Genomic DNA, 13,616 nt, shown 5'->3' with positions numbered 1-13,616 from the left:
GTATGGGAGCTGATTTATTTGAAACAAACCGAAATACCCCTTTTGTTATTATATGGAGAGAAAAATATTAGAAAAATTTGCTTTCTTGAGTGAATGGATGGCATTCAAAACGTTACAGCTAACGCGGTATCCCGAGATGCAGCCTGTCGAGGCATGACGTCTTGATGTCTTGGCATGTCAGACTAATCCACCAGTCTGCCTGACGAATAGTGATGAATTCGGTGTTGCCTAACCTACGTATATACCGTTTTCCACCAATTTATGTTTGAAAATGAGCTGGTGTTTACCAGTTTCTGGCTGAACCAGAGTGCGGTACTTCGGTGTCCGACCTTCTTTGCGCTTTGAAATCTCTATTGCTTTCGGACAGAAAGATTAAAGCTGTCAAAGGTAAATTCAGAAGCTACAAGAAGACATCTTGAAAGATGAAAGTCAGTGAATGTTAAATGCTAAGGGCAAAATCATGTTGCCATCTCAAATGTTGATCAAAAAAAGTAGAGCTGCCAATTGAGAGTTTCAGGCGTTTCCCTAAAAATCCACGTGAATCATCCTGTTATGCTCTTTGTAAATGGCTATCAGTAAGGTAAGTCTTTTTGGTAGACTGGGTGTGTTATATTTCATGGATTCTCAATCAGGTTGTAAAATACCATTTGGAAGTAATGTTCACAAAGAGAAACTCCTAAATAACATGAGAATTGGCCTCTACTAGGGTAGCCTCATTTTGCAAGATCGTGTCATGTGTCACGCAGGCCTAACGAATGCGTTATAAACTCCATAAGATAGTGGCCGGTAGTTGGGAAGTTCCCTTGAGGAGTCATTTTACCTGGCTGGACATATTCGGTCACTTTTTGTTGTAAGATAATATGTATGGCACTAACGAACCGGTGGGAACTGCACAACTTCGTCATTTACGGTAGTTAGAGAAAAATTGCTCAGATGTCATCTATGTGAAGCATATTCAGTGGTTTATGTCGTTTACCAGATCTCCACAGCATTTGCCCTCAAAGTTCTGCGTCCTAATGAAGTACCAGGCCAATTATCATATCCACCTGAGCGGAATGGTCACGCGACCCCAGTTGTTCGATAAAGACCAATGGGATTATCGATTATTTGAGTGAAGAGTGATAAGACACTTAGGATCATAGGTGAACAACAATCTATTATCCAGTCTGGACACTGCACACTTTAATAATGCGTGAATCGAGAGTGGTTTCTTAAGCTTTGCATAACCCAAACAATGCACTGTACTTGAGGAACATCTGTCTCTCGACTTCAGTGAGCTTATACTCACATTCTTAAACCGTACTATACGTATAATATTTATATATATATATGTATATAGAGAGAGTCCTATTGCCATGTGCTGATTAATTTATCTGTTTCGATGTAAACTCCTGTTGGGAATTGTATTCAGGTTTATTTAAATTTCATATTCCATTAGGTCGTTTATGTACGTTTGGCAGAAAACCTTTTATTATCCTAGGTCATATGCGCAATTCGTCGTACCTGTGGGTAAACAGTATCCAGACTAAACAAATGTGTGCTATTCGTTCTCGTCGGTCCAATATCTAGTGATAAGATAATCTATGCAGTATAAATAAATCCGTACCTTTTACCCAATTATCTCACTGAAACCATACTGTTCGATCATCAGCTGTATATGTAAAAACACAAGAGACCTCAACGGAAAGCACGAATTCTACCCAATTTCAACAAGTTTAATTGACAAACGTTTGTTTTTCCGACGGATGGTACGACCAGTTATTTTTGAAAATGTAAGTCAATAACTACTGTTATAGTATTTAACGATTGAGCCGAGAAGATTGAGCGGAAAAACCGGCGATACCAGGAGCTGTCGATTCAAACAAAACAAACTCAGTTGGGCAGTCATAAGAGAGAACATCATCATCACCATCATCATTGTCAGCTGTAATAACCGCGTACTCGTCGTACAGTGGTTGTAGCTGCCTTTGATTCGTTCACCGATAATTGGGGCAGAGGTAGGTAGCTGCACATTGCAGGCGGAAGGTGATAAATTGATGCATAAGTCCAGCACTGTCAGTGGGCTGTCAAGTGGGGGGATGGGGAAGGGAGCTATGCAATGAAGGTAGCAGCACAGTTGAAGGCGCGACTGGGCCATGTCTGAAAATGTCTCTAACCACTGATGTGGACCGTCTCGGAAGACGGCAATGACAAGCGCAGCTGAGTTTGCCGGTAATGACTTTTATACTTCGCTGCCAAGTCATTGTTTGACCGCCTCTGGCTCTCTTCCACCCTCACGTGGTTGCGCGAAAAGAGCCCTTCGAGCAAGTCGGTCGACTGGCATACACAGCACGTGGCCAAGCCAGCGCAACCTATTTATAATCGACTGGACGTTTCGTTCTTCAACCGCATGTGCCACGCACAGCCAAACCCAAGCTTTCTTCAGGCAGAAATTCAAAATGTGGATGCATCCTCCTCTATGTTGGTAACAAACTGATAGAATACCAGTTAGTTCACCTTTTTGTGATTGACTATCGATTAGAGGGATTAATTCGCGTCTAAGGTTATCAAAACATCAACCAATGAATATTCATCCAGCAGGGTATAGGTACTGAAGCGTGAAATTTGATTGGCGTAAATTTGCTGTATGACACCTAACTGATGAAGCCCAACAGCTTAAAATCGATACTGCTTTCTGCGTTCCCCACAGCCCTAGGAGCATCATCACATGAGAATGAAGGACCTTTCCATCTATTTGTCGTCATTTTTCTGAGCAGACAACTGTGCTAAATATCTGTAGCGTGCAAGAGCGAATCTCAAGAGACAAACATGTTTCGTCCACCAGTAGCCCGTATTAGTGTACGTACTGCCCGCAGTCCTCATTTGCAATCAGGACTGTAAGTTGCCAACAGTATTTCGGAGCTGAGAACACACTACGGAAAGTTCCACCTCGAAGAAGCTTACGGATGCTTTTGGTCACTAACTCATGAAGAATATCTAGACAGTACATGTTTGGAGTTTCTTTGTGGACAACAGTGTACTTTGTCGAAAAGAACGTATGAACCACCTATGGGGAGACACACTGTTCAGACTCCTATACCGTTTAATTGTGTTTGTAGAGCGATACCTGAACTTCAACCCGAAATGCACAACCAAGTAAAGTCGTAGAAACAGAAAATAACTTGTGATTTGGATCACAAGTAAATAAAAATCCACCCAATGACATACCGGAGAAGGTCCACTGAGCGCGGTAAATTTCGATCCACACTTATATGCTGGTAAAGTCTAGTAAACTAATCATGTGTTAGGCCAGTAACCAAATGCACCGGTAAGGCAATAAAATCTTGGATTCTTGGCTGATCTAATATACGCTCCACTCATGATTTTTCTTCGTTCCTGAATTCTCTGGTCAGTTATTTGGATGCTAACAAAGTAAAAGCTAAATCTTGAGCGTCAATCATTCAAAGTTGATCACTGCTTGATCAAAATTAACCCCTTGTATCACACAGAACTTGAAAGAATAGATTAAACGATGTCCACAATTCCGCATTGTACTATTCTAAATACAGTGACTTATTTTATCTGCAACACTTGTGGTGTCATCACACACCATAAATCGTTCGGTAATTACGCAATTTCCACCACTCAGGTTTGCAGATCAAACGTTCCGCTGCGTTTTTAATCCAGATGGCTCCCATATGACCAACGATACTCACGCAGATATTCGATATATCAATTAAAATTGCCATTACGCAGTTTCTTACTCCATGGAACATTTACCCTCTTCCCCCACCCCAGTTTGGGAGCAAGTGGACACAAATTTTAACAAGACCAATCATCAATGTGATCATAGCATGGTTCCTCCAGCAAAATACTTAACAAGGTCTATCAGCTACGTCAAAGTTTAACATTATTCCGAAGGAAAACGATGAAAGAAACCAATCCTTTGATGAGACAATTTCAATGTCCCTGAAGGCTCCTTCTTGTAACTCAATAGAAAATACTTTCTCTCTTTGTGGACAAAAGTACTGACATACTAAAAGAGGATTCTTCTAGAGCGGTGCAAAATTCGCTCGCCCGAGAAATCAGCCAAACTTACGTTTGGTGTGCCATTTATTGAAATTCATAACGGTAGCCAGTTGGATTGCGTTTAAACGTGCCGTGAAACAACTACGTAATTTGCGGCTGTTTCCGTGATTTTTTGTTGTTGTTACGAAACTTATCTTGAGAATCAGTCACTTCTTTCTGCGATTCATTTTATTCCTGGTTTCAGCTTTCCCTAACGACCTAGGTGAAGAGTTTGACACAAAACAATAATGAGTAGGTGTCGCAGATTCACGGATGTATTAAATTTTTAATTGCAACAGGAGTGTATGTAATATTCCATACTTCTCATACAGCAAACTCCCTACGGCGTATAGATTGCTCGCCTCCCCATCCCGACAAGTAGCACTCCGTCAAGGAGGAGACTCTTCCTCAGAGGAACTCCATTAGGTATCCCAGTAGAGTGACTCATCAAGCATTGAACTTACGGAAGTGCATGAATTTCCTAATTTGTTATCAAAAGTTGAGTTACCATTTTATCACTTCCCAAATAGTAATTCTAAATCTTTCGCCCATATCCACGTATGTTGCATATTGACCCAGAAAACTGTCTAATTTTGGCCGGAATATAAGCAATAATATGGTTGTAATACTAGATAATAATACTTAATAATAGTGCCGTACGCGTGCTGCGTTTGCCTCTGTATGCTGTCGAGAGTTAACTAAGCTTGAATTTGAAGAGAATGTCCAAGGGACAATCAAGCGGTTGAGTGAAGTCGTGTATACTGGAAATCTTTTTCACACTTGCTGTCTTGTTGACCCATTGGTATTTTCGACCGTTTCTTCTTGAGTCTGCTGCTTCCCGTCTTAGACGATACGGACTTTGTTTGCAAGCTAGACTAGACTAGACTGTGCGCCAGAACTCCAATCATTTTAACAGTTTGGTTTAAATCCATGGTCAGGTGTACGTTTCCCATGAAAACTGTGTTCCTCAACGAATCTAGAACGGAATTGTCTTGAATAACCGCAGTGACCGCTTCAGTTATGTTAGTTTTTGCTTAGGTTGGTGTGTGTATTTTGGTCTTAGACATAACTAGAATATGGTCTCCGAATGCCTGGTTGGCATCGGTCTACGGGTGCTCATGTGAGATCATCCCCGATGCTTGAGCTAGGGGTACTAATTCTGAATGTACATATTGAATATTGAGATGGTGGGGTGAGGAGTGTTTCGTAACAAATGGTAGAGATTCTTTATGAAACGAGACCACTCGGTAATCATCCGCAGTTTTCACAGTAAAATTCATTGGCACCGTTAACAGAGTTTGAACATTCCAGAAGCCAGAAACGATTTGCTTTCTGTTAGTAAGATATACAACTTTCCAGTCGGATATGCCAGTCTCTGAGGCCGCCAAAACTATGCCTTATATTAGGGAGATCGATGCACTAACACAGTAGTCTTCACATTTACGGGGTCTCAAATGATTACTCTAGCACCAGTTGAGATCTGTCCTAACGTGCAGCTCATATCTTTGCACAGTTAAATATTAATTGCAAACCAAAAAGTATATTATGACCGTTTAATTCCAGCTGTAATCTCCCTACCCCCTCGTACTTGATGGACTCATGTTTTCTATTCTACTGATTAGGATTAAACAACCACCCCTATATGGGAGACCCATGAACTGCATACCGAAACATAGTACGGAAACCCGTTTTTATCTTGCGTTTTAGTGAGAACACTCACAGAAATAGGACTTCCTCAGCAGAAGCCACATGGCAGTATATTTATTTAGGATCTCTGAATGAGGCTTTGATAGATTTCCAAGAGATCTAACTCTGGCCACACGATTGTACCGGTGTGTAGCACTGATGGAACATGTGCGTGGTGTGTGGTCAGATTTCAGTGGTAAGGAAATCAGGAGAATGCTTTGCGGCGTTTGTTCATTATTGTTTATTTTTCAGAGAACGTCCGGAAAAGTTCAAAAGGTGGATGCTCATTTTTCAGCTACTCTGTGCGAATGAGATTTTTACTGTCGTCAGCGGATACAAGCCGAATAACGAAGTAGTTTTTTCTGGAAAAAAAACACTATTAAATCGCATCCGCGTTATCACATCACTGCTCCTTGTAGAATTTCGAATCATTTTTTAATTTCACCCTTATCAGATACCGAAAAGTACCTTAGTTTCTTTACTTTTTAACGTTCTACGTGGGTAATGCACAGTAACTGTTATTCATGCCAGCAGAGCTGCACCAGGAAAAAAACAGGGACAATAGAACAAGTTGCGAAGATGTTGGGAAGATGAATACTTGTAGTTTGCGACCCGATGTATTTACTCGATATGAATGGAATCTTATCACATCACTGCTCCTTGTAGAATTTCGAATCATTTTTTAATTTCACCCTTATCAGATACCGAAAAGTACCTTAGTTTCTTTACTTTTTAACGTTCTACGTGGGTAATGCACAGTAACTGTTATTCATGCCAGCAGAGCTGCACCAGGAAAAAAACAGGGACAATAGAACAAGTTGCGAAGATGTTGGGAAGATGAATACTTGTAGTTTGCGACCCGATGTATTTACTCGATATGAATGGAATCTAGCTCGACCTGACACATTTGTATGTAAGTGCCATTGAATTACAGTAACAGTCACAAGCTCCTTGTCGGACGGTTGAGGGAAGTCACGGATACAAATCTCCCTAGAGTTTTGAAATTTACGCATCACCGATGCTTCCCAATGGGAGTGAAAAAGCTGTACAAAGTTTCTCAGCATTTTAACGTAGATTGAGCTCATTTCCAGGGCGAAATCTAAATAGATAATTACTGAATCTCGTTCATTTAATCTGTAAAACATGAGGTTGACAGCGCCACCCGATGATCAGGCCCCGATGAGCTTCAAGCGCCACGTCCCAAATACATCCGTTGTGGTTCCCATACGTGTATGTTTCTTCATCAGTCAGCCGCGACTGTTACTACCCATAACAGGTTGGTGACGAGCACTGAATGACGAGACCAGTTCATACCCTTTACCCAGACAAGGATCACTAGAGGATTTAGGATTCATTTGGATAATTCGTTTCAAATACACCTCGTTAATTTCTGACCGCTGTTCATTTCATGCTGTATAGTGCAGGAGGCTATTATCTATTCTTGCTTTAGAACGTCATCCCGATGAACTGTCATTTACAATTAAGTTACGTACCACTGGAACGTTGAGAGTTAGCACACTGTGACCGAAACCGGTCATGGGCTGTCGAAGAGTTTTCAGCAAAATTGTGAGTAGGTTACTTCATGAAAATATACTGCGATATCTGAACTCCGTTATGGAGACAGAAAAAGTCGAAGCACTTCGAAAATATTGCTTACCGTTGGTTGGTGCTTATCACAAGAAAACTGTTTATAAAACGGGAGTATTTTTGGTCATATGTATGGAATAATACAAATATAATATAATATAATAAAATGACTGTAGCTCAACAGGTTATTCCTCTCAGTTTAGAAGAAAAAGGACAAAATTTTTAGGAATGCCTAAACCAACCTATCGATTTACTCACGGACAAGAAAAGTGATATTCCCGGCTATGGTAGTTTTGCGTTTCCTGTACCCAAACTTCTGTTTTTTTCTCGTTTGAATCCGGAACTGAGCTCTATGTTCGGCGCGATCGGAGTGATTCAGTGTTGATCAAAATGAGTAGCCACCGTGATTTTATCTAACAACGAGTCAACAAACACTTGAAGCACGGGCCTGGGGCAAAACTATTCACTTTTTCTTGAGTATTTCTTCACTGATTAACCACAACGCAGAAAATATTCTGTTGACTTTGTTTATTGCTTTTTGTTTTGATCAAATCGATCAGCAGCTTGTCTTCTGCTTCATGTAATGCTGTGCTAGCTTCTGTTTGTTTATCAGGCAAACAAACACACAGAGCTTTCGCACAACTCCCATGGAGCCCGACCCGAGAAAGCTGAGTCCGTATTGTGTGTGTGAAGTTGCCACAGCCATGAGAGCGGGGAGCGGATAACAAAGACGGGTTTATTGTTTTGCTAGCCATAAATCCTGAGCTATTTGGTATTATATGAGCTGAGAACAAACGGAAAGATGAAACTTTTTTTCGACATCATTTCCAGACCAGACCGCTGGACATGAAATTTCGGTCTTCGACTGGGAATGCTGCATTCTTTGTTAGCGGCTAATCCTTGTACGCCAACCATTAGGTGACATACGTCTCAGTAACCAAAAATTCTACTCAACAAACACCGTGGATTTTTAGCGTCTGAAAATTATGTGGGTGCTATAAACGGTTAAAAAGAAAATAGCTGGTAATGGAAATTTGTTTGATTTAGGAAAAGGAGCATCGCAAGATTTTGACTGTTTAAAATCAACTGTGATAACAGTAGAAGGAGTAGCCGCATGACACGTAAGTGACTTTCTAGCCCCTTTCCATTTTATTGATTGATACAAGCGGCCGGTAGTTAGGGAGTAAACAAAACAGTCCCACACCCCCTTAAGCCGCTATTGTTGCAGCAAGTTTTTAGCATCTTGAAACAAGGCTCCGGGTTTTCGAGAAATACACTCATCTGCAAATCAATTTGGTTTTCATGAGAGACTCAGCTGAATCTCTCATTTATAATATTCCACAACTGAATATGCTGCACACAGGCGGCCTCATGATTCAGTTGGCACGATATTCGAGATATCGCAGTATATTTTCTCGAATATCGTGCCAACTAAATTTTGAGGCGGCCTGTATGCAGCATATTCAGTTGTAGAATATCATAAATGAGCGATCCATTTGAGTCTCTCGTGAAAACCAAATTGATGTGCAAGTGAACTAGTGTTGGTTGTTCACTTGCTTGAGTTGTTATTGTTGTAGCAAATTTTTAGGATTTTGGAAAAGAAATTATGCGTTAGCGAATATACACTCATTTGCAAACCAGTTTGGTTTTTCGAGAGACCCACCTAGAACCGATCTAAATCTCTCGTTTGTGATGAGCCCCAAAAAGAGCGAAACCGTTCCTGGGCTGTCGACGGATTTTGAGAAACCTTACGAGTAGTACATTACAAAATTATGAGTTAATTATGAACAAATAACTAGTGTGGGATGTTTAAAAATTTTAGTCTGAATTTCGTTTTTTTACATATAATCAATCTACTAGAGCTTTTCGACACCCCGGCACGAAATATTGAGTGAAACTGCAATGCTGATTTAGCCTCGGAAGTAGCTATACCCTATGAAAATGGGCGGAACAGGTTACTGCATCCATCTCATGCAAAAATACACCCCTATAAAAAGTGGCCATTCATAGCTTACGACTTTTTTCACGCTCCCTGTGTAGCTGACGCTTACGCAGTGGTTTTTTATCCACAGTCTCTCACGCGCGATCACGTGCCTCTAGTCACGCCTCTTTCGGGCTGTCAACAATCCAAGCGGCCTTTCATGTGTATTTGGCCCAGGCGACTGACAACTCAAACAAATAACGTCTAAAAAGCTTGATCGATATGTCTTCACTCGGCAGTATATGAAATCTTGCTGACTTAACCAAGGCGATAAAAGCAATCCCGTTCAGCCGCAAGCGTCCGATCAGTATGTGGTTAACTCGCACTCAGATAAGGTTTAGCTGCACTTGTCTTTCACTCATGTCATTCTTATCATGTAGTCATGTGACTAGCTCCTTGATCGACAGCTGTTCAAACATGTGAAGTATTTCTTGTTTCTTTTTGAGCTACGCATGGATTCCAATTACAAGTGACAAAAGATGTATGCTGCAACGCGCTAGCATTTTAATTTTCCTTTTAACTCTTGCACGTAATTTACCCAAGATGTACAAACAGAGAATAGAAACAGTACTGAATGAACACTGTTGCAAATCACGTGATCAATGCCAGGGTAGACGAAATGTTCGCCTCAATCATTTTATGCAGTACTGTGGGCTAAAATGATTCGATCAGTGCCGCTTTGATTGCCACTAAAACCAGTGCAGAGCTGAAGGGGTGAATTTCTTCTCCTCTGTCTGTGCTCATATGGTTTCTTAACAGCATCTTGTAGCTTTGGAGTGATTGGTGGGTCTCGAGGCGGCCTTCGCGCATTTTGATTGGCCACCTGTGAATCTGAACTGGTACAGCAATCGTCCGAACTGCCACGAACGCAGCTGTGTTCGAACCTTATTCAGGCGGATCGAGCCGCATTGCAACACAGCAGAGGCGAATAAGCGAATAATAAGAAATAACGGCTACCCGAAGAATTTCGTATGGAGGTGCTTACCAAACCAACACCAAGCTGATTTGTCAACACAACCTGAACAGAGGAAGATTACTCTGCCGTATACCGGAAAAGGCGTGTGGATGGCTGCTCGACATTCACGGCAACATGGAATTATAGTCGTCTCCAGGCTTGCGAACACGTTGAGAACTGTCTCGAAGCCAAAGGAAGTTTGGATACAGTGAAGAAGACGAAGGTCGTCTACAAAATCAGGTGTAGCGACTCTGACAAACACTATTTTGGCCAACCTGGAGGGAAACTTGCTACCAGAATACACGAAGACAACCTTGCCAGCAAAGGACATGACCGAAAGTCCCTTGTCTCAATCCACGAAGACAAAGAAAGCATTAGTTCAATTCGGACAGTGCCAGAACGAAATGGGAGCGAGAGTTTATCGAGGCACGGTACTCCACACAAAAGCCGATCAATAAACACATCGACATTGACTCAGTCTATCAGCCTTCAAGAGCAAAAGAACCACACAGTCAGGAAACTCTGAGCCGCATGGGAAATCAAGAAACCTAACAGCATCAACTGGATCAATGGGTTTAAAGGAAGAAGACTAACGAAAAAGCAGAAGGTCACTGGGTCAACCAATGAGATGAACAAATTCATACTACAAATCAAGAAGAAAACGGCCCGATTACAACAGATGCACGGATCTGTCGAATTGGATGCACTCAACCAATCAAACAGATACACAATCGGACTGTGCGAAGAACGCCTCAGTACCAATCACCTCAGAGTTACCAGATGCTGTTTAGAAACTACACGAGAACAGGCACAAGGGGAGGAATTCATCCACTCTAAACGCACTGACGATGTCATCCTGATTGGTGATGAAGCGTCAGCAATCCAACCGCCAAGCTCGGTGGACAGACCAACAATCTGGCAGCACACCCGAGCTACCGATATTCTAAAACATTGCTACCAAAACCTGTTGCGCAATGAGGTTAGGGAAGAACTGACTGGGTCAGTCCGACGACCAGCACCTGGCTATTGATGGTGGAAGGATGCAATCTGAATTTCAACTTGACGGTTTTCCTGACAATATCTGGATTACAAACTCTGGATTGTGTTTCGCCGCACAGTCTTATAAAGAATGTTTGTCCTAAGCGTTTCCGTAGCTACAGAACTCATAGACTACAAGAGAGAGAGAGAGTACAGAACTCTAGACTACAAGAGAGAGAGAGAGATAGTTACCTTAAATAGCCAAGGCTTAGGAGAATGCGGTGCATATCTACTGGTCATCGGGACGAGCTGTAGTTTTTTCGCAGTGTAAACACGCTTTGAATCTTAATTCAGGCTGTGTCATGTGTCAGTAAGAACATGATCGCCTTTGAATTTGTGGCTTTCCTGCTGGTCGAATAAACCCTGGGGTGTTTGCGTTTCAACTCCACTGTAAACTTCAACACAGCTCTCTGGACAATTGGTTCTTCAGGAACGTTCTCATCAGCAATCTCTGCTTTTGCTCTATTTTATCCGGGACTTACATTGTCCCTGTTCTATAGAACAAAGTCTTTACAAGCCTGCTTCTATGAGCTCTATGCATATAACTCGGGGCTGTTAATATTGACCGATCCATGTGCCCTTGCAATATATGAAGTGTTGTGGGGATACATCGGCATATTTCCAAGTAAGTATATCCAGAAAAGGGATGACACCATTCGGTTCACGCTCGAATATAAAGCAGAGGTAAGGGTGGGTTAAACGTGGATATTCGCGGATTATGACCTTCTTGTAAGTTCAAGGAAGAGAATTTGTTACTCACAATAACCTCGCTGCCGCTTCATCGTCATCACCATCGACACCGCAGCCTCGATATTCAATACTGATACTTTGCTGTCGTCCAACCATAATTTAATTGAAAGTTTTCTTTTGAAGAGAATGATGAAAGCGGATGTTGAAGAGGGTTAGTGCTAATTTATCACAATGATTGCAAGGTACCCTTACCTCCAGACACTCATTCAGACAGTCCGGGTAGGAATTGACAGCAACGCTCAGCCTCCAACCAGACCGCGGACAACAGCTTAAAAGGCGAGTCGCACCAGCAGCACCCAGACTTTTTGTAATCTCTTTCATACCCTACTACCAGAGGTTTACACTCTCCTTGCTTGCTTCACTCTGAATCGGGAACGGAATGCAGCACGCTCTTCGGCAAGCGGGCATTCTGAGCCACCACAGCTTTTGGTTTAGAACACATTCCTCTACTAAAGTCTCCACTGCACAGTCGGGCACCGATTTCCTCATGTTTAATTTGGATCAGCCGGCACCGGCTTACGCAAGAAATGGTCATGCAACAGCGATTATAAAAGACCCAACGATCTCTCAGATGCGCTGCTCGAAGATGCCACGTTTCAAATACCGTACTGCTGTGTGGTACATATGCCCTCAGAGACTCATGTATTCGTCGGTTTGCCACCATAACTTTCTCAAATTGGCAAACACAACCTAAACCCTGGAGATTCGTAAATCCGCTTCATCTGTCATATTAAATTCGGAACTAATGCAACATCCAATGTACGTAAAACGTCTCAAAACTTCGATTGGAAACGCAACGTTCAGTGACTGCATGTCCAGGTGTATGGTCTTACACCCTGCGGGTACAAAGCGTATATCAACCAATAGGATGACTCGTCAGTTTATTCAAAAAGTGACCGTGAATCTTTCTCCTATTCAACAAAGTCTTTGCCAGCAGCTATATGAACACCATTGCTTTGAAAACCTTTTAGCCTTCGTCCCATTAACTCGTTGATCACGAACTTAAATAGAACTTGGGAAAGTGGGTATCGCTGTCCAACACTACTCCGTTTGTGAAAGATTTTCGAGTGCTCTCCGTATGCTTTCACATGACCATATTTCTGAGAGTACAAATAACTTATCATATTCAAAAATCCCCGGGACAACCCTTGCCGAGCATGTGTTATCGAGAACAAACCAGCCAACTAAGTTAAATGCGCCCCAGAATTCCAGATGCCCAGCTTTAAACCCACACCCGTAATTTCATTCTGATCTGTCGCACAGTCTGCTCATTGAACAAAGTAGCAGACGTTATGCCATAACTGAATCCTGAAGGATAGGCAATGAAAGACCCGAAACCATTCGAAGGAGGATCAGGTGACTGTATCAACGCTAAATTGTAGCTCATTCACACAGACTGGGACTTGCACAATCCGCCTCATCTAGCGTTCTATCCGCTTACCTGAGAAACTCTAGTCCAAGGAACGATCTCCCTAACAGAGCTTGTCATCCTTCCCCGCCAGCGATCACAAGCTTGTGGAGTCAAGTTTGACAAGTAGATTAGCGAAACCCCCACATACATCAACGAAAGTT

This window comes from Opisthorchis viverrini, assembly GCF_000715545.1.
Source record: "Opisthorchis viverrini unplaced genomic scaffold opera_v5_5, whole genome shotgun sequence".
Taxonomy (NCBI): Eukaryota; Metazoa; Platyhelminthes; class Trematoda; order Opisthorchiida; family Opisthorchiidae; genus Opisthorchis; species Opisthorchis viverrini.
Note: the sequence above shows the minus strand (reverse complement) of the source record.